General features: G+C 44.8%; 1 protein-coding gene across 5 annotated transcripts in view; it reads right to left on the bottom strand.

The window, feature by feature from the left end:
• Positions 1-20,770, bottom strand: part of LOC140198130 (uncharacterized) — an 80,190-nt gene extending 59,420 nt beyond the window's left edge. For all 5 annotated transcript variants that reach the window (XR_011886106.1, XM_072259077.1, XM_072259078.1 and 2 more), the window contains exons 1-2: positions 20,332-20,770; positions 4,962-5,267 (exon numbers count right to left, since the gene is read on the bottom strand). The gene's annotated coding sequence lies outside the window, so the exon portion shown is untranslated. The remainder of the gene's footprint in view (positions 1-4,961; positions 5,268-20,331) is intronic.
• Between the last annotated feature and the right edge of the window lie 5,716 nt (positions 20,771-26,486).

The raw sequence follows: 26,486 nt of genomic DNA, 5'->3' as shown, positions 1-26,486 counted from the left end.
CCTTCAGCACTTTAACAAAAGAGGTATATTTTGGGTGTTCGGAGGTTGTGCTCAGAAGCTTTCAAAAGGATTCTACTAGTTGGGATGTACAACTATTGTAAGTATGTAATTTTACAAATATTCAATATGTTAGAAATCAGTAGGAAATTATAGCTATTGAAATTGTGGTTATTCATTTGTCACCTTATTTGTGTTTAAAAAATGTAAGACTGTGTGATTTTTTCTCGGCAGTTGATCGGTACAGGACTGCGCAAGTGCGTGTAAGTCGGTCCGTGAGGCAGCGGGAGTACTTAAAAGAGAGCAGTTTGTGGAAATCGGCCATTTTTCTTGGCGGTTGATGGGGACAGGACTGTGCAAGCGCGTGTAAGTCGGCCCCTGAGGCAGCGGGAGTATTTAAAAGAGAGCAGTTTGACGGAGCGGGCGACGGAGTCGAGGGAGACAGAGTAGGAAGGCTTTGTCTCGAGAGGCTTCGGCGAGCAGAGGCTGAGGACGAGCTTCACTCCAAGTGAGGTAAGGCCGGGTAAGTTCCTTTGAAAGGAGAACAGTCTGCAGCGGTATTTTATTTGAAGCAAGTAAGGCGGCGAGGCTGTAGCGTATTGGCTAGGTCATGACAGCTGAGACTAGCCCTGTGGTTTGTTCATCCTGCAGCATGTGAGAAATCAGGGATACTTCCAGTGTCCCTGACAACTATATGTGCAGTAAATGTGTCCAGCTGCAGCATCTGGCAGACCACATTGAGCAGCTGGAGGTGCGACTGGATTCATACTGGAGCATCCACGATGCTGAGAAAGTCATGAATAGCACGTTCAGTGAGTTGGCCACACCGCAGGTAAACAGATATACTGCTTTGGATACTGTTGGGGGAGATGTCTCATCAGGGGAAGGCAGCAGCAGCCGAGTTCATGGCACCATGGGTGGCTCTGCGGCACAGGAGGGAAGGAAAAGGAGTGGGAGAGCTATAGTGATAGGGGATTCGATTGTAAGGGGAATAGATAGGCATTTCTGCGGCCGCAAACGAGACTCCAAGAGGGTATGTTGCCTCCCTGGTGCAAGGGTGAAGGATGACTCTGAGCGGCTGCCGGACATTCTGGAGTGGGAGGGTGAGCAGCCAGTGGTCGTGGTGCACATTGGTACCAACGATATAGGTAAAAAACAGGATGAGGTCCTACAAGGTGAATTTAGGGAGTTCGGAGATAAACTAAAAAGTAGGACCACAAAGGTAATAATCTCTGGATTATTACCAGTGCCACGTGCTAGTCAGAGTAGAAATAGGAGGATATTTCAGATGAATACATGGCTTGAAAAATGGAGCAAGCGGGAGGGATTCAAATTTCTGGGGCATTGGAACCAGTTCTGGAGGAGGTGGGACCGGTACAAACAGGACGGTCTGCACCTGGGCTGGACTGGAACCAATATCCTAGGGGGAGCGTTTGCTACTGCTGTTCAGGAGGATTTAAACTAATGTAGCAGGGGGATGGGAATAAGTCCAGAGAGGTAGAGGGGTGTAAAATGAGGGTAGAAGCATAAAGTAGTAAGGTGAAAAGTAAAAGTGGCAGGTCGGCAAATCCAGGGCAAAAATCAAAAAGGGCCACTTTTCAACATAATTGTATAAGGCCTAAGAGTGTTGTAAAAGCAAGCTTGAATGCTTTGTGTGTCAATGCAAGGAGCATTAGTAACCAGGTGGATGAATTGAATGTGCGGATATTTATTAAAGAATATGATATAGTTGGGATCACAGAGTCATGGCTCCAGGGTGATCAAGGATGGGAGCTCAACATTCAGGGATATTCAATATTCAGGAGGGATAGACATGAAAGAAAAGGAAGTGGGGTGGCATTGCTGGTTAGAGAGGAGATTGATGCAATAGAAAGGGAGGACATTAGCCAGGAGGATGTAGAATCAATATGGGTAGAGCTGCATAACACTAAGGGGCAGAAAACACTGGTGGAAATTGTGTACAGGCCACCTAACAGTAGTAGTGAGGTTGGGGATGGCATTAAACTGGAAATTAGAAATGCGTGCAATAAAGGAACAGCAGTTATAATGGGAGACTTCAATCTACATATAGACTGGGTGAAGCAAATTGGTAAAGGTGCTGAGGAAGAGGATTTCTTGGAATGTATGTGGGATAGTTTTTTGAACCAACATGTCGAGGAACCAACTAGGAGCAGGCCATTCTAGACTGGGTATTGAGCAATGAGGAAGGGTTAGTTAGCAATCCTGTCGTGCAAGGCCCCTTGGGTAAGAGTGACCATAATATGGTGGAATTCTTCAATAAGATGGAGAGTGATATAGTTAATTCAGCAACAAAGGTTCTGAACTTAAAGAAGGGTAACTTTGAAGGTATGAGAGGTGAATTAGCTAAGATAGACTGGCAAATGATACTTAAAGGGTTGACGGTGGATATGCAATTACAAGCATTTAAAGATTGCATGGATGAACTACAACAATTGTTTATCCCAGTTTGGCAAAATAATAAACCAGGGAAGGTAGTGCACTCATGGCTGACAAGGGAAATTAGGGATAGTATCAATTCAAAAGAAGAAACAAACAAATTAGCCAGAAAAAGTGGCACACCTGAGGACTGGGAGAAGTACAGAGTCCAGCAGAGGAGGACAAAGGGATTAATTAGGAAAGGGAAAAAAGATTATGAGAGAAAGCTGGCAGGGAACATAAAAACTGACTGTAAAAGCTTTTATAGATATGTGAAAAGAAAAAGATTGGTTAAGACAAATGTAGGTCCCTTACAGTCAGAAACAGGTGAATTGATCATGGGGAGCAAGGACCTGGTAGACCAATTGAATAACTACTTAGGTTCTGTCTTCACTAAGGAGGACGTAAATAATCTTCCGGAAATAGTAGGAGACCGAGGGTCTAGTGAGATGGAGGAAATGAGGGAAATACAAGCAACACACGTCAAAGTTGCTGGTGAATGCAGCAGGCCAGGTAGCATCTCTAGGAAGAGGTACAGTTGACGTTTCGGGCCGAGACCCTCCATCAGGACACTCAGCCCGAAACATCGACTGTACCTCTTCCTGGAAATGCTGCCTGGCCTGCTGCGTTCACCAGCAACTTTGATGTGTGTGGTTTGAACTTCCAGCATCTGCAGAATTCCTCATGTTTACGTTTTCAGGGAAATACATGTTAGTAGGAAAGTGGTGTTAGGTAAATTGAAGGGATTAAAGGCAGATAAATCCCCAGGGCCAGATGGTCTGCATTGCAGAGTGCTTAAGGAAGTAGCCCAAGAAATAGTTGATGCATTAGTGATAATTTTTCAAAACTCTTTAGATTCTGGATTAGTTCCTGAGGATTGGAGGGTGGCTAATGTAACCCCGCTTTTTAAAAAAGTAGGGAGAAAGAAACCGGGGAATTATAGACTGGTTAGCCTGACATCGGTGGTGGGGAGAATGCTAGAGTCCGTTATCAAAGATGTGATAACAGCATATTTCAAAAGCGGTGAAATCATCGGACAAAGTCAGCATGGATTTGTGAAAGGAAAATCATGTCTGATGAATCTCATAGAATGTAGCTAGTAGAGTGGATAGGGGAGAACCAGTGGATGTGGTATATATGGATTTTTAAAAGGCTTTTGACAAGGTCCCACACAGGAGATTGGTGTGCAAACTTAAAGCACACGGTATTGGGGGTATGGTATTGATGTGGATAGAGAATTGGTTGGCAGACAGGAAGCAAAGAGTGGGAATAAACTGGATCTTTTCAGAATGGCAGGCAGTGACTAGTGGGGTACCGCAAGGCTCAGTGCTGGGACCCCAGTTGTTTACAATATATATTAATAACTTAGACGAGGGAATTAAATGCAGCATCTCCAAGTTTGCAGATGACACGAAGCTGGGCGGCAGTGTTAGCTGTGAGGAAGATGCTAAGAGGATGCAGGGTGACTTGGACAGGTTAGGTGAGTGGGCAAATTCATGGCAGATGTAATTTAATGTGGATAAATGTGAGGTTATCCACTTTGGTGGCAAGAACAGGAAAACAGATTATTATCTGAATGGTGGCCGATTAGGAAAAGGGGAGGTGCAACGAGACCTGGGTGTCATTGTGCACCAGTCATTGAAAGTGGGCATGCAGGTACAGCAGACGGTGAAAAAGGCGAATGGTATGCTGGCATTCATATCAAGAGGATTCGAGTACAGGAGCAGGGAGGTACTACTGCACTTGTACAAGGCCTTGGTGAGACCACACCTGGAGTATTGTGTGCAGTTTTGGTCCCCTAATCTGAGGACAGACATTCTTGCCATAGATTGAGTACAAAGAAGGTTCATCAGATTGATTCCTGAGATGGCAGGACTTTCACGTGATGAAAGGCTGGATTGATTAGGCTTATACTCTCTGGAATTTAGAAGATTGAGGGGGGATCTTATTGAAACATATAAAATTCTAAAGGGATTGGACAGGCTAGATGTAGGAAGATTGTTCCCAATGTTGGGGAAGTCCAGAACGAGGGGTCACAGTTTGAGGATAAAGGGGAAGCCTTTTAGGACTGAGATGAGGAAAAACTTCTTCACACAGAGAGTGGTGAATCTGCGGAATTCTCTGCCACATTAAACAGTTGAGCCCAGTTCGTTGGCTATATTTAAGAGTTAGATATGGCCCTTATGGCTAAAGGGATCGGGGGTGTGGAGAGAAGGCAGGTACAGGGTTCTGAGTTGGATGATCAGCCATGATCATACTGAATGGTGGTGCAGGCTCGAAGGGCTGAATGGCCTACTCCTTCACCTATTTTCTATGTTTCTATGCGAGGAGAATCAGGTTCTCAGCAGAAATTCTGCTGTTCTTGTATCACCAGCTTCAAAGTCCTCCAAGGACTCAATTGTTTATTCACAGCAGAGGTTATCCTACTTAGACTTTGATGTAAATAAAAATAACAGATCATAGTTTCTATGACAGATTCCACCATTAATAAATCACACATTACATTACAAATATCTGAAACTTCTTACCAATGACAAGCAACTCCATTATTTTCAACTCTTTCCCATCAACAGTGAAGGTGTAATCTCCTTGGTCACTGGCATTTAATCTGCTTATCGTCAGTGCACCACTCAAAGTGTTGAATTGTAAACGGTCCTTGAACTGTTCGTTTGGTTCTGATGCGGCGTGACTTGGGATGTGATCCAAAATGTCATATTCGCTTTTGTTGCTGGCTTTGAAAGTCCAACGGATTTCATTCTTGCTGGAATCAACGGTGGTATTAGGGTCCAGTGAAACTGATAAACCAAGGACACCAACCACTTCTTCCCTTTCAGCTGATTTGAATAAAAAGAAAATACAATCATTTAAACTCTAGAGCAGGTGAAAGTGAGACAACTATAGCAGAGGAATAATATTACATGAACAGAAGTTACTGGACATTTTACTGCAGTTTCAGGACCAAGCTGTGTAGAGCAACTTGATCTGTAGCCTTGGTCACCTGGACAATACCAATATTTCTGTCAGGATGCTGCTAATTGACTATAGCTCAATGTTTAACACAACCAGTCCCACCGTTCTGATTGAAGAACTCCAAAACCCGGGCTGCTGTACCTCCTTCTGCAAGTGGGTCATTGACTTCCTCACCAGAGGACCACCATCTGTGCAGATCAGAAATAACATCTCCACCTCGCTGACAAACAACTCTGGCACACCTCACAGACACGTGCTTAGCCCACTGCACAACTCAGTCATCAAGCACCCCCGTCATCCAGAACATGCCCTCTTGTTATTGCTACTATTAAGCAGTGGGTACATTTACAGAGACAGGTGTGTAAAAAGGGCCTGAGACCCAAGTCACCCCAACCACAAACTGTTCCAGCTGCGACCATCTGGGAAATGGTGCTGCAGCATAAAAGCCAGGACCAAGAGGCTCCAGGACAGCTTCTTCCACCAGGGCATCAGACTGATTAATTCATGCTGAAGCAACTGTATTTCTATGTTATATTGACTATCCTATTCTACATAATATTTATTATAAACTACTATCAGTGCATATTGCACATTTAAACGGAGGCGTAACGTAAAGATCTTTACTCCTCATGTATATGAAGGATGTAAGTAATAAAGTCAATTCAATTCAATTTGATGGAGACAGCCATGAGAAGCATGGAGGAACACCTGGAGAAAGTTCAGAGATGCCCGCTTCACTGCCGCTGCTACTGTGCAGTCGAGAATCTGCGGAGGGGAAGGCCCCAAATCCTCAGCTTTGGCTATAGCCTGTTGCCAGGGCCGGGGTCAAAAAGCTCGGCAGAGATGGTGCTCGGTACTCAGTGTCGGAGAGCTGGTCGGAGGCTCAGAATTTTTGGACGGACTCGGAATCGGACTGTGGTCAAGTGCTTCCAGGATGCTGCATCGGCAAGTTTGTGGTGCTGGAGGTTCACCATCTGCATGAGGTGATGGGACTTTCGAGAGACTGAGACTTTTTACCGTGCCCATGGTCTGTTCTTTATCAAATTACAGTATTCCTTTGCGCTGTTGTAACTATATGTTTTAATTATGTGGTTGTTGTCAGTTTTTAAGTCGGTTTGTCATGTGTTTCTGTGATATCATTCTCGAATAACATTGTATCATTTCTTAATGCATGCATTACTAAATGACAATAAAAGAGGAATGCGTGTCCTCATAATCTAATCTAATCTAATCTAAATAGTCCTGTGATTGGGCTCGTGTTAAACTGGAGGTTGCTGGGTGACAGAAGCAAGATTAGGCCATTTGGCCCATCGAGTCTGCTCCGCCATTTCATCATGGCTGATCCAATTTTCCTCTCAACTCCAAACTCCTGCCTTCTTCCTGAATCCCTTCATGCCCTGACCAATCAAAAATCTATCAACCTTTGCCTTGAATATACAAACGTACATTAAAAACTTGGCCTCCACAGCTTCCTGCGGCAAAGAGTTCCACAGATTCACCATTGTCTGGCAAAAGAAAGTCCTCCTTATCTCCATTCAAAAGGGATGCCCCTCTATTTTGAGGCTGCGTCCTCTAGTCTTAGACAGTTCCACTAAAGGAAGCATCCTTTCCACATCCACTCTGTCAAAACCTTTCACCATTCACTACCTTTAAATTAGGTTACCCTTCATTCTTCTAAATCCCAGTGAATATAGGCACAGAGCCATCAAACACTCTTCATATGACAAGTCATTTAATCCTGTAATCATTTTCGTGTACCTTCTTTGAACCCTCTCCATTTTCAGCAGATCCTTTCGAAGATTATGGGCCCGAACTGTACACAATACTTCAAGTGAGGCCTCACCAGTGCTTTATAAAGTCTCAATATTACAACTTTGCTTTTATATTCTAGTCCTCTCAAAATGAATGCTAACACCACATTTGCCTTCCTCACCACAGACTCAACCTGCAAATTAACCTTTAGTGAATCTAGCACAAGGTCTCTCAAATCCCTGTGTGCCTCAGATTTTCGTATTTTCTCTCCATTTAGAAAATTGTCAACCTTTTCATTTCTTCGATTGAAATGCATGACCATACACTTCCCGACACCATATTCTATCTGCCATTTCTTTGCCCATTTTCCGAACCTGTCTAAGTCCTTCTGCAGCCTCCATATTTCCTCAAAACTACCACCTATCTTTGTATCGTCTGCAAACTTTGCAACAAAACCATCTATCCCATCATCTAAATCATTGACAAATAACATACAAAGCATTGGTCTCAACACAGACCCCTGTGGAACACCCCTGGTCATCAGCAACCAATCAGAAAATACTTCCTTTATTCCCACTCTTTGTCTCCTGCTAATCAACCACTGCTTCACACACGCTGGAGTCTTTCCTGTCATATCATGGGCACATAGCTTGTTTAGCAGCCTCATGTACGGCACCTTGGCAAAAGCCTTCTGAGAATCCAAATACACATCAACCGATTCTCCCTCATCTATCTATGCCACTCCCTCTGCCTTACTGTGTGTCTTTTTGATACAATCTGCGTCCTTGTCTATTAAGCCCCCAGTTATAATCTTCTTTCAGCCATGATTCGGTGATGCTTACATCATACTTACCAATCTGGAACTGTACAACAAGGTAATCACCTTATTCTGTATACTTCACACATTCAAATATAACATCTGTAGCAACACACATCAAAGTTGCTGGTGAACGCAGCAGGCCAGGCAGCATCTCTAGGAAGAGGTACAGTCGACGTTTCAGGCCGAGACCCTTCGTCAGGACTAACTGAAGGAAGAGTTAGTAAGAGATTTGAAAGTGGGAGGGGGAGGGGGAGGGGGAGATCCAAAATGATAGGAGAAGACAGGAGGGGGAGGGATGGAGCCAAGAGCTGGACAGGTGATTGGCAAAGGAGATATGAGAGGATCATGGGACAGGAGGTCCAGGGAGAAAGACAACGGGGGGGGGGGGAAACAGAGGATGGGCAAGGGGTATAGTCAGAGGGACAGAAGGAGAAAAAGGAGAGTGAGAGAAAGAATATGTGTATAAAAATAAATAACGGATGGGGTACGAGGTGGAGGTGGGGCATTAGCAGAAGTTAGAGAAGTCGATGTTCATGCCATCAGGTTGGAGGCTACCCAGACGGAATACAAGTTGTTGTTCCTCCAACCTGAGTGTGGCTTCATCTTTACAGTAGAGGAGGCCGTGGATAGACATGTCAGAATGGGAATGGGATGTGGAATTAAAATGTGTGGCCACTGGGAGATCCTGCTTTCTCTGGCGGACAGAGCGTAGGTGTTCAGCAAAGCGGTCTCCCAGTCTGCGTCGGGTCTCGGCAATATATAGAAGGCCACATCGGGAGCACCGGACACAGTATATCACCCCAGCCGACTCACAGGTGAAGTGTCGCCTCACCTGGAAGGACTGTCTGGGGCCCTGAATGATGGTAAGGGAGGAAGTGTAAGGGCATGTGTTGCACTTGTTCCGCTTACAGGGATAAGTACTGTAAAGATGAAGCCACACTCAGGTTGGAGGAACAACACCTTATATTCTGTCTGGGTAGCCTCCAACCTGATGGCATGAACATCGACTTCTCTAACTTCCGCTAGTGCCCCACCTCCCCCTCGTACCCCATCTGTTACTTACTTTTATGCACACATTCTTTCTTTCACTCTCCTTTTTCTCCCTCTGTCCCTCTGACTATACCCTTTGCCCATCCTCTGGGTTCCCCCCCGCCTTGTCTTTCTCCCCGGGCCTCCTGTCCCATGACCCTCTCATATCCCTTTTGCCAATCACCTGTCCAGCTCTTGGCTCCATCCCTCACCCTCCTGTCTTCTCCTATCATTTTGGATCTCCCCCTCCCCCTCTCACTTTCAAATCTCTTACTCACTCTTCCTTCAGTTAGTCCTGACGAAGGGTCTCGGCCTGAAACATCGACTGTACCTCCTCCTAGAGATGCTGCCTGGCCTGCTGCATTCACCAGCAACTTTGATGTGTGTTGCTTGAATTTCCAGCCTCTGCAGAATTCCTGTTGCTTAAAATCTGTCGTCCTGTATTCACCTTTTTCGATGTTGACTGTAATTTTGCCCAATCTTCAGCCTCTCCTTGCTAGGAGTCTCACTGTACATTGCCTCTGTTTGTAAACCAACTACGAGGGGTCATTGATAAGTTTGTGGCCTAAGGTAGGCCTAAGGTAGTAAGTAAAGGCATCCGTTAGTCTTGCGAGACCATGGATCTGCGCCTGGAAAGTCTTCACTCTCCATGGCGCAGTCCTGGGCAAGGTTGTATGGAAGACCAGCAGTTGCCCGTGCTGCAAGTCTCCCCTCTCCACGACACCAATGTTGTCCAAGGGAAGGGCATTGGGACCCATACAGCTTGGCACCAGTGTTGTCGCAGAGCAATGCGTGATTAGGTGCCTTGATCAAGAACACAACACGTTGCCTTGGCTGGGGCTCGAACTCACGACTTTCAGGCCTAAGGCAGAAGCAGTCAATTTTAGAAAACGTAGCACATTTGTTTTTCAACATAGTCCCCTCCTACATTTACACACTTAGCCCGGCAGTCGTGGAGCATACGGATCCCTCCTTTGTAGAAGTCGGCGTCTTGGACCCCAGAAGTGGTCCACAGCATGGGGCGATTGATAAGTTTGTGGCCTGAGGTGGAAGGAGGTGAGTTATTAACTTCAAACATTCTGCATATTCACTCAAAGAGTTGAACTGCACATGCACGTAACAAGAGCTGTATAACTCATCTCCTTCTACCTCAGGCCACAAACTTATCAACCACTGCTGGTGTGGACCACTTCTGGAGGTCCAAGATGCCGACTTCTACAAAGAAGGGATCCGTATGCTCCACGACCGCTGGACTAGATGTGTAAATGTAGGAGCGGACTATGTTGAAAAATAAATGTGCTAGGTTTTCCAAAATTGATTCCTTCTACCTTAGGCCATGAATCTATCAATCACCCCTCATCTTCTGCACTATCACTCCGGTTCCCATTCCCCTGTCGAATTAGTTTAAACCCAGCCAATCAACTCTAGCCAACCTGCCAGCAAGGATATTGGACCCTCTCGGGTTCAGGTATAACACGTCTTGTTTGTACAGGTCATACCTTCCCCAGAACAGATCCCAATGATCCATAAATGTGAACCCTGCTCCCTACACCCTGCACAGGTTAATCAACCTTCTTTACCACAGACTCAACCTGTGAATGAACATTCTGGGAGCCTTGTACAAGGACTCCCAAGTCCCTTTGCAACTCAGATGTTTGAATTTTCTCCATATTTAGAATAGTCTGCACTTTTGTTCCTCTTACCAAAATGCATTATCATACATTTCCCAACACCGTATTTCATCTGCCACTTTTTTACTCATTCTTCCGATTTGTCTAAGTCCTGCTGCAATCGCATTGCTTCCTCAGCACTACCTACCCCTCCACCTACCTTCGTATCATCTGCAAACTTTACCACAAAGCTATCAATTACACTACCAAAATCATTGACAGACAACGTGAAAAGTAGCGGTCCCAATACTGACCCCTGAAGCATACCATTAGTCACTGGCAACCAACCAGAAAAGGCCCCTTTTATTCCCACTCGCTGCCTCCTGCCTGTCAAGCCATTTCTCTATCCATGCCAGTAACCTTCCTGGAACACCATAGGATTTTATCTTGTGAAGCAGCTTCGTGTGACACCTTATCAAATGCCTTCTGAAAATCTAAGTAAATTCCATCCACTGCCTCTCCTGTGCCCACCCTGCTTGTTACTTCCTCAAAGAATTCTAACAGATTTGTCAGGCAAGATTTCCCTTTATAAAAACCAGGCTGACATTGAGTTATCTTACCATTAGTGTGACAGGATCCTGAATTATGCCTGTGAACTGTGCTTTTAAAAGAAAGAGGGATGTCCAACACAGACACCTTGTTATTAAGAGAGAGAGGCGAAGACTGCTTTGAGATGGTGTTATGGTTTCTCTGCAGCATGTTTACACTTTTGCAAGGACACTTCCAGCTTCTGTGTTCCTACAGAGAGAGAAGGGAGGAGCTTCTTGATGGACAGCTGGTATGCAGCACAACAGTATTTAAACCAGCGTAATTGCTTGTTTCACAGGATGGGACACACAGACGCACAAGAATGTGGCGAAGTTACCACTATCCTGTTTAGGTGCCGACGAGTGTGGGACTGTGGATCAATTACAAGGTATCGATCTGTGATTGTTAGTGCATGAAAGAGTGACCTTGTGGAGTCTAGTAGTGTGTCTAACTCTCACCTGGCTTGGTAGACTATCACTCGAAGATGGTGCTCTTAAGTTGGTCAAGTCTGGCTAACTTGGAAGTTTCAGAGGACAATGGGAAGATCGACGGCGTCAGCTTACCTGAAGAGCTAAACCCCTCTCTCTCTCCATCACTACTCAACGCAATACCACGAACTGAACTGAACTTTACTCATCATCGTAAGACTGTATCCATTTACCCCTAGGCTTGAAGAAGCTTTCATATTTCTACATATGTGTGTGTGTGTACACACACACACACACAGTATATAATCATTGCTAACCTGTTTGATAAATCTGATTTTATATTACTGTATTGTGTATTGTGTAGTTACTAATAAATAGCATTAGTTAATAGCAATACCAGACTCCAAGCTATTTTCCATTTCTGCTAGTTCTTTAACCTGTCACGGGGTACATGACATTAGTGTCCAAGTACCCTGAACCTCATGCTTACGCAACCACTGAGACTAGGCTAACTGGCCTATAATTTCCTCTGTTCGCTTCCTCCCTTCTTAAATGATAAAGGGACATTTGCAATTTTCCTGTCCTCTAGGACCATGCCATGACCAATCATGACTAATGCATCGTTATCTCTTCAGCAACCTCTTTCAGGACTCTGGAATGTAGTTTATCTGGTCCAGGTGACTTATCTACCTCAAGATCTTTCTGTTTGCCTAGCACTTTTTCCTTTGTAATAGCAATGGCATTCACTCCTGCTCCCTGACACTCACAGATCTCTGGCACAGGGGGAGTTTCTTCCACAATAAACACTGAAACAAAGTACTTAAGTTTATCTGCTGTTTCTTTTTTCCCCCATTACTACCTCGCCACCATCATTTTCAAGTGGTCTAATATTAACTCTCACCTGCTCTCTGGTCTTAGAGACTTGCACTATAGGAAACATCCTCTCCACATCCGCTCTATCAAGACCTTTCACCATTCGATAGGTGTAAATTAGGTCACTCCTCATACTTCTAAAATCCAGAGAAAACAGGCTATCAGCCGTCAAACGCTCTTCATATTATAAGCTGTTTAATCCTAAAATCATTTTCGTGAACTTTCTTAGAACCCTCTCCATTCTCAGCAGATCCTTTCAAAGATAAGGGACCCAAAACTGCACACAATACTCCAAGTGAGGCCTCACCAGTGCTTTATAAAGTCTCAACATTACATCCTTACTGTTATATTTCAGTCCTCTCGAAATGAATGCTAACGTCACATTTGCGTTACTCACCACAGACTCATCCTGCAAATTAACCTTTGGGAATCCTGCACAAGGACTCCCAAATCCCTGTGTGCCTTAGACACTTTTTGTATTTTTTCTACATTTAAAAAATGGTCAACTCTCATTTCTTCTACCAAAGTGCATACTTGACCATTCATTTCCTGACACAATATTACATCTGCCATTTCTTTGCCATTCTGCAGCCTCCCTGTTTCCTCATCGACCTGCCTCTTCACCTTCTTGATATCATCTGAAACTTTGCAACGAAGCCATCAATTCTATCATCTACGTGGTTGACAAAGGAATCAGTCCAACACAGACCCCTCTGGAACACTACTGGTCACCTGCAACCAACCAGAAAAGGCTCCCTTTATTTCCACTCTTTCCTTCCTGCCAATCATCCTCTGCTTTATCCATGCTAGAATCTTTCCTGCAAAACCCTGGGCTCATAGCTTATTAAGCAGCCTCATGTGTGGCACCTTGGCAAAGGCCTTCTGAAAATCCAATAGCACATCAACCAATTATTCTTTGTCTATCTACATCACCCCTCTGCTTTCCTGTATGTCCTTTTGATACAATGTGTGTCCCAGGATATTAAGCTCCCAACTATAATCTTCTTTCAGCCATGATGCCCACATCATCATTCTTGCCAATCTGGAACTGTATGACAAGTTCATCGACCTTATTCCGTGTACTGCATGCATTCAAATATATCGCCTTTAGTCCTGTATTCACCTTTTTCGAATTTGTCTGCCTTTTACTTTGCAGCTCATCCAGTTGACTACAATTTTGACCTACCTTCAGCCTCTCCTTGCTAGGAATCTCACTGCACATTGAGTGTCTGTAAACCAATGAGCCCATCTTCAGCACTATCACTCTGATTTCCATCCCCGGTCAAATTAGTTTAAACCCACCTAATCATCTCCAGCCAACCTGTCTGCAAGGATATTCAACCCTTTTGGGTTCAGGTGCACCCCATGCCTTTTGTACAGGTCATACCTTCCCCAGGAGAGATCCCATTGATCCATAAACCTGAAACCCTGCCCTCTGCACCAGTTCCTCAACCATGCTTTCATCTGCAATATCATCCTATTCTTAACCTCACTGGCATGTGGCACAGGCAGCAATTCAGAGATTACTCCCTGGACATCCTGTTTCTCTTCTTTCTATTTAGCCTCCCAAAATCTGTCTTCACGACTTCCTCACTTTGTCTGCTGATGTCATTGGTGCCAATATGTACCAAGACTTCTGGCTGCTCACCCTCATCCTTGAGAATGCTATGGACATGATCTGAAACATCCCTGATCCTTGCACCAGGGAGGCAACATACCATCCGGGTGTCTCTATCACGCCCACAGAACCTCGTCTCTGTTCCTCTGACTAAGGAATCTCCGATCAGTACTGCAGTCCTCTTCATCTCTCTGCTCTTCTGAACCACAACACCAGACTCAGTGCCAGAGACCCGGTCACTGTGGCTCCCCACTGGTAAGTTGTCCCCTACCATTATATGAAAATAAACGTGACTTTCACTTCCCTTCTCTGCAGATGTAACCAAACAATTTCCCAAGAATGGTACCACAAAGCTCCCAGACTGTCAGGAACTGTAGAGGACACCTGACCCAAACACAGAGCAGCTGAGATGATTTACTGGGGAGTGCAAAATAATATACTGCAAAATAACAAGACACGTGGGGCCACAAACCAAAACACAAATGAAACTAAACATGACAAGGTAACAGAAGGATAGGACCACTGACTGAGACTGGCTGGCTTGTATGTGTAAACAATGATTGTGGATGAGAGCTGGGTTTAAATAGGCTGCAGGTGATGAGTTGGAAATGAGTGCAAGATGACTCCTGTTAACTGGATTGAAACAGGGAGGTGCCTGTCTGTGCATCCCTGACAGGATACCCCCCCAACGCCTGACACCCAATGGCCCAGGGTGATCCAACTGGTCCAGTGGAACTCTTCCCTGGGTGATGGAATGAATATAAAACTGGAGTATGCCCAAGTCCTCTCCTCTGGGCTACACCCTTCACATTTGATCAGATTCTGCAAACCCCTCCAGGATGACATGAATCCATCAAGTGGCAATCCATGTACAGTGAATTCTGGGCTGATCCTTGCAGTACACCACTGATCACAGGCCTCCAATCTGAATAGCGACTCATTACTACCCTCTCCAATCTCCTTCCACTGAGACAATGTTATATTCAAGTGAAAAGCTCATCCTGGATCCCACATGGTCCAAATTCTCCACCAGCCTCCAGTGTGGAACTTGTTAAACAATCCAGATATAGACTAGTGTACTTTTTTTTTTTCCAAAAATACTTTATTCAGAAATATTACAAAATAAAAATAATTACATACAGAAAAAGAAAACCATTCGTTGACTGTGAGTCCTTATTCAATACAGTTATTAACAATAAAATTTTGCGTTGACTCTGTTCATTTACAAATGAAAGATGTTTACAGTAAATCATGCGTTTACTCTCAACCCTTGGTCAAGTGTTAAAACTTATTAACAATCAAAATTTTCAACAATAAAGGCAGGCAATGGCTCTAATACTTTCCCAAATTAACAATTGCACCCACTCCTTGGGCACCATGTTGATTATCTGTCCACACCGCTGATGAGGGTAGGTCTCCTCCCCACCCAACCTCTCCCCCTCCTACGGGTGATGAACGTTAAACTGTGGTCCTTCCCCACCGGGCCTTCGCGGTGGCTGCACCAAGTTTGAGTGCATCCCTCAGAACGTACTCCTGCAGACGAGAGTGTGCCAGCAGTGTACCCTGTAGGCCTTGTTAACGTCCACATAGTCAACAGTTAATGCCCAACCTCAATCACTTTTGTTACCTCTTCAAAAAACACCATCAAATTTGTGACAGACTCTTTCCCTCATACACAGCCATGAGAACTAGTCCACAGCTGTTCCTGTCTTTCCAATTGCTGGTCATTTCTGCTCTTCACAATCCCCTCCAATAACATTCCCACCACTGATATTCGGCTCACTGGCCTATTGTTACCAAGTTTGATCTTTGGAAGTAGTGCAAAAAGAGAATGTACAGAAGTCAGGTTCAATATCCATTCAGAAAGCTGGTGGCAGAGGAGAAGAAGCTGTTTTGAATCATTGAATGTGTGCCTTTAGGCTCTTGGTGACAGCAATGAGAAGAGTGCATGTCTTGGGTGATGGGGTCCTTGATGATGGATACTGCCTTTCTGAGGCATTTCTCCTTGAAGATGTCCTGGATGCTTGGGAGGCTCGTGCCTGTGATGAAATTGACCGAGTTTACAATTTTCTGCAGCTTGTTTTGATTCTGCGCAATAGCTCCTCATACCAGATGGTGATGCAACCAGCTAGAAAGCTCTCCACAGGACATCTCTAGAAATTAGTGAGTAGACCAAATCTCCTCAAACTACCAATGCAATATAGCAGCTGTTATGCCTCCATTGTTACTGCTTTGATATGTTCGGCCCAGGACAGATCCTTAGAGATGTTGACACCCAGGAATTTGAAATTGCTCACTCTTTATACTTCTGATCTCTCTATGAGGACTGGTGTGTCTTCCCTCATTTTACCTTTTCTGAAATCCAAAATCAGTTCATTGGTCTTACTGATGCTGAGTGCAAGGGTTTTCCTGTAACACCTCTGAACCACCTGAACTATCTCACTCCTGTACTCCCTCATATCGCCACCTGAAATTCTCCCAACAATAGTTGGGTTATCAGCAAATTTAGAGATGGCATTTGAGTTGTGCCTAGCCACATATTTATGAGTGTAGAGCAGTCTTTCTCAAACTAGAGGAAGCCTTGGCATAATTTTCTGGTCTCAGGGAACCCCTGTATAAAAATTATTATATGAACAGCTCATGGTATGTTAGCATGATCAGTAAATTGTAGATATAATAATCCAAAAATAATTGTCAATGCTCTTTTTAGTAGAGAATGAATTTTAGCCAACCCTTCTTGTAAAGTTTCTTGATATTAATCTCTTTCCTTTCCTTTCATAAATTTTAAAATCTTATAAATAATAAATATCTGCTTAAGTCAAAATGGGATTTAATTTTTCTAAAGGTAGACTTGGTAGATTTAATTTAAATGAAGATTGTAAATTGATTTTTATTAATACTATTTACAACATGAACAATGTTGAATAGTAAAGTTACTAAAAACTATAAGCCAAAGCAATATGAACAAAATTGTAGCCTGAGAGAAAGTTTTATACAAGACCTTGAAAAAAAAACTTTCTTACTAAGTTTATATTTGCAAATGTTAATTATCAATAATGTAATCCCAGTCCCTGTGTACTAATATTGTTGATATATTTATAAATTTGAAAATTAATAAAAAGATTGAAAAAGAATGAAATACTGCTGTGTCGGACTTTACTTTCTCCCTATCAAATTTCAAGTTGAACGCCATCATATTACGATCACTGTCTCCTATTGCTTCCTTTACCTTAAGCTCCCTAATTGCCGCCGGTTCATTATATAACACTCAATCTAGTATAGCCGATCGTCTAGTAGGCTTAACAACAAATTGTTCCAAAAAGCCATCTCGTAGGCATTCAACAATTTCACTCTCTTGGGATCCATTACCAATCTGATTTTCCCAATCTGCCTGCATGTTAAAATCTCCCATGACTATCATAACATTAACCCTTTGACACGCCTTTGCTATTTCCCTTTGTAATCTGTGATCCACTGTGTGAGACCTGTATATAAATGCCATCAGGGTCCTTTTACCCTTGCAGTTTCATAACTCAACCCACAAGGATTCAACATCTTCCAATCCTATATCACACCTTTCTGATGATTTGATGCCATTTTTCTGAAACAGCAGAGCTACGGCAATCCCTTTGCCTACCTTCCTATCCCTCCGTTACAATGTGTGACCCTGGACATTCAGTTTCCAACTACCGTACAACCATCCTTCAGCCACGATTCAGTGATGGCCACAACATCATACCCAACAATCTGTAAAAGTGGAACAAGGTCATCTACCTTATTTCTTGTACTCCATACATTGAGATATAACACTCTGACTACTGTTTCTGCCAGCCTTTTTGATTCTGCATCCCTAATGCATTGATATTCGTCCTGCTGGCTGCAATTATGTCCTATTATCTGGCTGCCCTTCCTGACAGTCTGACTGCACACTGTCATAGGATGATTCCTATGGTGGGGGAGTCTGAGACCGAGGACACAGCCTCAGAAAAGAGGGGCATAACTTTACAATGGAGACGGGGAGGAATTTCCTCAGCCAGAGAGGAGTGAATTTGTAGAATTCATTGCCGCTTTGGAGGCCAAGTCATTTGGTATATTTCAGGCAGTGGCTGAGAGATTCTTCATTAATCAGGGCATGGAGGGACATGGGGGAGGGGGAGGCAGGAGTTTGGGGCTGACAAGGAAACTGGATTAGCAATGATTGAATGGTGGAGCAGACTCAATGGGCCAAATGGCCTAAGACTGCTCCTGTATCTCATGGTCTTAAAATCTTAATTCCACCTGCATAAAAAGTCAAAACGAAACTTCTGAGAACTCCATAATCAACGACGTTGACTGTCCCAGACATGTCTTCTTCTTGATGCTGGCATCAGGCAAGAGGTATAGGAGCTCGGAGACAGTTTCTGGATTCTGTTGACACTCCTCGCTGCCTGAGGAAAGCAGTCAGCACAATCAAAGACCCATTCACCCCGGACACTCTCTCTTCTCCACTCTCCCATCGGGCAATAGATACAAAAGCCTGAAAGCTCGTCCCACCAGGCTCAAGGACAACTCCTACCCACCTATTATGAGACTATTGAAACAAAAACTTCATATCTTAAAAATGTCTTCACCAGGTAGTTAATTAGACCAGTTATTTAAGTTAGCCCACCTCCATCTATTACTTCAGTCACTGGACTGCACTGTAAACCACTTTTTATAAAACTGTTTACATTGTGAACAGAGGCTGGAATTTATGTATTTATACACATTCTGTTCCATATCTGTACTTTAACCAATGAATTTACTTTTATATCATTCATTTTTATAATTATTGAATACTTTTCTTTTAAAGTCATATTCCTAGAAAACTACAGCTCAGAAACAGGCTCTTCGGCCCATCTTGTCCATACTGAACCATTTAAACCTCCTAGTTTCATTAACCTCCACCCAAACCATAGCCCTCCACACCACTCCCATCTATGTACCTATCCAAATTTCTCTTGAACGCTGAAATTGAAATCACTTGCACTGGCCACTCATTCCACACTCTCACCACCTCTGGGTGAAGAAGATCCCCTCATGTTCCCCTTAAACATTTCACCTTTCACCCTCATCTCATGACCTTCAGTTGTAGTCGCACCCAACCTCAGTAGAAAAAGCCTGCTTGCATTTACCCCATCTGTACCCCTCATAATTTTGTATACCTCTATCAAATCTCCTCTCAGTCTTCTACGTTCTAGGGAATAAAGTTCTAACTTATTCAATCTTTCCTTATAACTCAGGTCCTCCAGTCCCAGCAACATCCTTATAAATTTTCTCTTTCAAACTTCTACAACCTTCCTGTGATAGGTGACAAAAACCTGCACACAATACTCCGAATTAGGCCTGATGACTTATACAACTTCAACATAACATCCCAACTCCTGTACTCAATACTTTGATCTCTGAAGGACAACGTTCATGTCAGGCCAGCACAGAAACAGCAAATTTGCAGCAACACACACAAAATGGTGGAGGAACTCAGCAGCTCAGGCAGCAGCTACGGAAATTAATGAGCAATAGACGTTTTGGGCTGAGACTCTTCACCAGGACCTCTCGTGTTTACAGCAAATTCCAAATACATATTAATATTTATTGCAAATCAATGTGTTCATGGATCCTCGAATGGTTCCCTAGTACGATGAGATGGAGACTTGACCTCACAATTGACCTCATCATGCCGTTTCACCTCACAGTCTGCTTGCACTGAGCTTTCTGGGGAACTGTAACACTTCATACCTCATTCCTTTGTTGTACACAGTCCCTCGTACCACCTCAATGTACTGATGTCGCAGTGGTTCTGTATGACATGCAAAATAAAAGTTTTACATGTCCCTCCAATTTACCATTACAGTCAGGGTCTGGAATTAAACTGAAAACCCGAACACTACCTCTTTTTTCTCTCTCTCAGCTGGCACCAATGTGTTGTGTTTATTTGTTCCTTTAAATTGTGTATAATTTCAGTCACGTGAACAAAGTTAAATGATCTTTGTCATGTTTGTAACGTACTGTACTGTTAAAAAAGTTAATGGCCGTGTCATTTATTTATACTCCGTAAACATTTCCCTCGGACAACAGACTTCAGCTCGCAAAGCTCGTTCAGTCAGCAATCTGTTGTCGTGACACCACAGTCTCCGAGCACGGAAATGGAGACTGCGACTCTCGCATTCACACATGAATTCATTCCCTTACCTTCGGCACCGATCACACCAGGCTGGAGCAGAAGCCAGAAAAGTTGAACGAGTAAAAATATCCGGAGGCTGAGGGGTGAGCCAGGCCTCTCAACCCGGGAATGAAGTTTTCCGGTACTGGCGCTCACCCGACCCATGCCCGTTCCCGACCGCTCGGTGCCGGACCTGCTCTGGGAGACTGCCCCATTCACTATCACACGGAGAGCAGTGTCTGCACGCCCGGTCACGGAGCTGAGGCACGGTTCGGCATCAACAAAGACTCAACACTGGCTAAACTATCCCAAGTGAATACATAACATTTAGCCTTTTTGGTAAAAATGATTAATTTCTTAACCGGGTTTAAAAATTCCTCCGTGACGTTATTTTGAGAAGAGGAGAAGGAAGAGATTGACATGAACACACACAAAATGCTGGAGGAGCGCAGCAGGTCTTCCTCTCCGGGGATGTTCCACCCCATTTAGCTCCTCCCTGTCCTGAGCAGAAGGAACCTAGACTGAGATCCTTCCCCACAGAGTCTTAACACTGCACCGAACTTCAGAGTGTCCGTCATCAGCATTCCCTCAGGGACCTCTCACTCTGCCGGGAGACCAACAGGTTTCCAGCAGACCAAATTTCGCCTAATTTCCACACACACCCTGAAGTAGCTACACGGGAAGGTGGTAATCAGGATGAGTGACATTGTGAACGTTTTTGGCCCTGTTATCAAGCGATTTCTTCATTGTGACCCACTTCTTCTTGGATCCCCAGAGGAACCTGGAGAATTCTTGGGTGACTCCCAAGTTGGAGAAGAGGGGTTGTGGGTGGAAAGTTCGGGGTCTGGTGGGGAGAAGTGGCCTACACCTGTGCCAAGTACAGCAATCCTGAGAGCACCTCACACCTGATGACCAGGTTCTTCCCAGTTATTGATAGGGAGTGAGTTCCACACAATCCCAATTTCTGTTTGACCCTCTGAATGCACTCCAGACAATTCTTGTTTACACCTTAGCCCCTACAAACCAGATCCCCAGCACATTCACGTATTCGAACTTGATGGTGAAAGGGACACTGGATCAGTCGGGCCAGTTGCTGAAGAGCATGGCCTCTCTCTTCATGCAGTTAACCCTGGCCCCTGATGCCAACTTCAGCTGGTTGCAGATGTTGATCAATCTGAGAACTAACCTTGGATCCCAGCAGAAGATGCTGATGTTGTCAATGTACATAGTTTTTACCTGAATCCCTCCACTGCCCAGCAACATCCTCCCTCTTCTGCTCTCCTCCACCCCGATTACTTTGGCAAGGGGTTCTATACAGCACACAAGAGAGGGGGGAATGGAAAACCAGTCTGACTCCACACTTGTTCCCTGCCTCTTCTTCCCACCCATTGATTTGTACTGTACTGCATACATCTGTATAGAACAGTTCCTGAATCCCATCTCAAAGTTTATTTTGGAGAGTACATCCATCACTTATGCATTGGATTTTCTGAGGACAGCTTTCTCCAGGTCCAAAATGATCAGGCAGGCATCCACTCCCCCTGATCCTACATGTAGGCATGGTATGTCCAACAAGGGCAAGGCTGTCAAAGATCCTCCTGTCGGTACAGCATAGGTTTGGTCTGGGTGGATCATCCATCCTAGAGCAGAGATGACCCTGTCCTGGCCTTGGACATGATCTTGTAATCTGCATTCAATAGTGAGATGGACCACCAACTCCTGATGTCATCCATCTCCCTTTCTACTCGTAGATGAGGGTAATGATGCCCTTTCCTGTGGCATCTGACATGCTGCCAGCAGGTATGGTCCCTTTCAGTCCCACAGAGCCGAGTGTAGCTCAGCCAGTAAGCCCTCGCACCTGGGAATTTTATTCGAGTGGAAGGAATGGATGGAGCCAGTCAGCCTCTCCAGGGTCCGTGGTTGGTCCAGACTCTCCCGTTTACAGTTTGAGGTAGAGGATAGGAAGTTCTGGGAGACTGTGCTGTTTTGTGACCTTGAGGAATTGGGGATATAAATAGATCATTTTGAAACTATGTAACCTCTGGCTGAAAGAATAATTGGGACTGAATAGGAATTTTTGAACTGAAGTAACTCTGTCTTCAGCAGTTAGCTAAGACAGGCTCATTACCAGTTCTCCTCAGATTGCAGGGGGACATTGAGAGTTTGATAACATTGACATTGTACCCTCATTTGAGTAGGAGTAGGAGGACTCACCGATAAGGACAGGAATGAACATCCATCTGTAATTAAGTCAGGGCCTAGCAAAGGGAATAACTGATAAGGATTGGACGGCACATCCATCTGTAATTAAGCCTTGATCTAGCAGACTCTTTTACCTGTAACTAAGTTTCGCACCAACAGACTTGTTGGACGTACCAGTTCAAATGACATCTTGCAACAGTAATGTATGGGGCTTACTATGTATAAATATACAGCTGTAACTAGAGAGAGTGGGCCCACTTGTCAGATTGTGGCAGTACTTACGTGGTTTCCCTCTGACAACTGGGTCTCAAACTCCTTCAGGAGGGTGTGCAATAAACTGTTGTAATTATAAGAAGCTGGTCTCCTGAGTTTTATTCAGATTCAATTTTTACAACCTCGCTGTCATAATGACTGGCATAGAAGGACCTGCAGATCCTCGACATGTCCATTTGTGAGGATGCTACTGAGCCGCCCTCTTCTTTAGAGCTGAGGATCACAGGTACCCACTGTGAACCATTTAGAACAAGAAGTGTGAGCATTCCCCATCCTGTTCCATGGTGTGGACCTGGGTTGGAAGGTGATCTTGGAGGATTCAGCAGGGAGAGCTGGAGTTGCCTGTCTTTCACCTGTTGTAACTCCTCCCCTCACACCCATCCCCTTTGACTGCAGCAGGAGAAGTTGATCCAACTCTGTCTGGAGTTTGCACAGGTCCCTCTGATCCTGTCTTGCTCTCTGAACCCCTTTGCAGACAAAGAACCTCTTCACCCAACCACATAGACAAACCATGGGGACACCATTGTGACCTCCTGCAGTAGTTGTGGAGATGTAGTAGACCACACTCTTGTGGCAAAGTCACATCAGCCTTGACCTTGGCAACACACATCACACAGTTTTCTTCACACTGTGCATGTCCAAAGAGCCTGTTGGTATCTCCATGCTTGAGTTCTGGAATCATAGGTCTCATCCACTTGTCACTCAGTCTGAACTGTCATGCCTACAACCTTGGTAAACAGCCTGAGGTACTGCAGATGGTCCTCCAATGTGTGAGGGATGTTGTGGTGTGTCTGGGGGGAGATTGGTCACTGTTCCTCCTCCAACATCCTGCTCCAGTTGACCCACACCCTCCACCTCTCTGAACTGGGGTGAACTGGGGTGCACTGGACGCTTGTCTCCTCCCAGATTCCAGGTGTGGGGTGGGGGTGGGGGTCTACTGGCCTTTCTACAACTCCCGGTTTCCCAAAGCTGGTATGTTTTGGACACTGTGTTGTTCACACTCTACTGGAACTGGGTGCTTATGGCATCTGTCTGCCCCCAGTCTCCAGAGGCAGGGTTATTCAGCAGAATTCCTTCCCCATCCCTTTAGCTGTTGGCTCCCTTCCAATTTAACCTCTCCTGTTTGGCACTTCTCTGCCTGTGTCATCGGTTTTGTGCGGGGGAGAGGGTGGGAGATTGAGGTGGTCACTCTTTCCTCAGTGTCAGTCTCGTTTCAGCCCTGGCTGTGGCTCCAGTGCTGGTGGTGACACGTCAGCATTTTCTGGTCATTATTGGTGTCAACTGCCCCTAATTGCCTGAGCGCAGGTGCCAGCGCATTTTGGAACCAATGTCAGCAAGATCAAGGAGATGACTGGTGACTTCAGGAGGATGAAACCAGAGGTCCATGAGCCAATCCTCAGAGGTGGAGAGGGACAGCCACTTTAAATTCCTCAGTGTTATCATCTCAGAGAACCTGTCCGAGGCCCAGTGTGTAAGTGAAATTATGAAGAAAGCACAGCAGTGCCTCTACTTCCTTAGAAGTATGTGAAGATTCAGTGTGGCATCTACAATTTTAACAAATGTCTATAGGTATGTGGTGGAGAGTACCTCATGTTCTCAATATTTATTTATCTCTCTCTCTCTCTCTCTCTCGCATTTGAAGAATTTGTTGTCTTTTGCACATGAATTATTTGGTTGTCCTGTTGGGTGACTCTGTTGTGTTTCTTGTATTCCCCTACTACGAAAAAAATTATTGAATTTTATCTTAAATATATTTACAGAGGTAGCCTCCACTGCTTCATTGGACAGAATTCCGCAGATTTACTACACTCTGGGAAAAGCATTTCCTCCTCATCTCCGTCCTAAATCTACTGCCCTGAATAGGCTATATCCCCTAGTCCTAGTCTCACCTACCAGTGGAAACACCTTTCCTGCCTCTATCTTATCTATCCCTTTGATAATTTTATATGTTTCTATAAGATCTCCTCTCATTCTTCTGAATTCCAGCCAGTACAGTCCAAGGCGCCTCACAGTCTAAACCCTTCATATCTGGAATCAACCTGGTGAACCTCCTCTGCACCGCCTCCAAAGCAGTATATCCTTCCACAGGTAAGAACACCTGAACTATGCGCAACGCTCCAGGTGCAGCCTCACCGGTACCCTGTACTGATCGCATATCTCCCTTCGGAGTAGAGTCTACATTGTCCTGGGACTCCCTCTGCTGGTCACCGCTGGAACACCCGTGTCCTTTCCTTTTCCGACGCAATGGCACTGACCCTCAAACCCGTCGATCAGAGGCAGTGTTTGAGGAAATCAATAAATAAAGCCACAGCAACACAGACCCACTGCTATCTATGAGGAGTTTGTACCTTCACCCTGTGACAGCGTGGGTTTCCTCTGGGTGCTCCAGTATCCTCCCACAGTCCAAAGACGGACTGGTTGGTAGGCTAATTGGTCATTCTACATTGTCCTGCGACTGGGTGGGGATTAAACTGGGGTGTTGCTGGACATCTCTGATCAAAGGACCAGAAGGGCTTGTTCCATATCCTATCTTAATAAATTTAAAAATAAATAAAATAAAAACTGCTGGAGGAACTCAACAGTCAGGCAGTATTGATGGAAATGAACAAATTGTTCACGTTTTGGGCCAAGACCTTTCTTCAGGACTGGTTGTTCACTTTCATAGACGCTGCCTGACCTGCTGAGCTCCTCCAGCATTTTGTGTTTTGCTCTGGATTTCCAGCATCTGCAGAATCTCTTGTGTTTAAAATAAAGCCACAGACAGTGGAACTCAAAAAAAGGAATGTTGTAAATAGTAATCAGATGAAGAGTCTTTGACCTGAAACATAACTCTGTCCCGATCGCCTGAGCTGCCTCAGTCTCTCACTCACCAACAGGATTACACCCGTCCCCTGATCCCCGGGACACAAACACGATCCCAGTGGGGGTTCACTCTCACGGAGGGACACATTATCTCACCATCAGAGTGGCTTTTCATCACTGAGATTACCTCCCATCACAAATACTCCATCAAACTGCAACTACCAGTGAAAACTCCCAACCGGCCTTCTCCCTCTTGCCCTGAATCAGCTTGTTAACCCTTCCAACACATGTCCAACACATCGCCAGAGGCTACATTTTCACACTCCATTCTCATGAGGCTTGACAACAAGTATCACAGACTCACTTCACCCTCTGCTGCTTCAGCCCCTGACATTCACTGTAAATACCCACATTGCCACCCAGTGCACGGGTCAGGGTTCTGGAGATTACGTTTCACTTTACTGAGGACTATTAAACTCTCATCACATTGGTTTCCTGACCAACAGACACTCCACCAGTCGATCCCTCACAGCTCCCTTCAGCAGCACTTGGTACTCATCACCCCTGGCCTCAGCATAGTCCAAGGTTCCGTATGTGAAGCACAAACTGTTTCATTGCCCGACAGAACTGACCTTATGACAGTGTGAAGGTCATTGACAGAGCAGCTAAAGATGGCCGGGTGTAGAAATCTGCAGACGCTGGAAACCCAAGCAATACACACAATGCTGGACGGAATAACTCAGAAGGCCAGGCAGCATCTATAGAAACGAGTACATTCGACGTTTCATCGGGACTGGAGGGGAAAAAAAGATGAGGAGTCCGAGTAAGAAGTTGACAGTCCTGCAATGGTTCTACAAACATGTCAGCTTCGCAACCAGGGAAAGAAGATATCAGTCTTGATGAAGGG

The sequence above is a fragment of the Mobula birostris genome, chromosome 5, assembly GCF_030028105.1.
Source record: "Mobula birostris isolate sMobBir1 chromosome 5, sMobBir1.hap1, whole genome shotgun sequence".
Classification (NCBI taxonomy): Eukaryota; Metazoa; Chordata; class Chondrichthyes; order Myliobatiformes; family Myliobatidae; genus Mobula; species Mobula birostris.
This window is presented reverse-complemented; position numbering and strand designations above follow the sequence as displayed.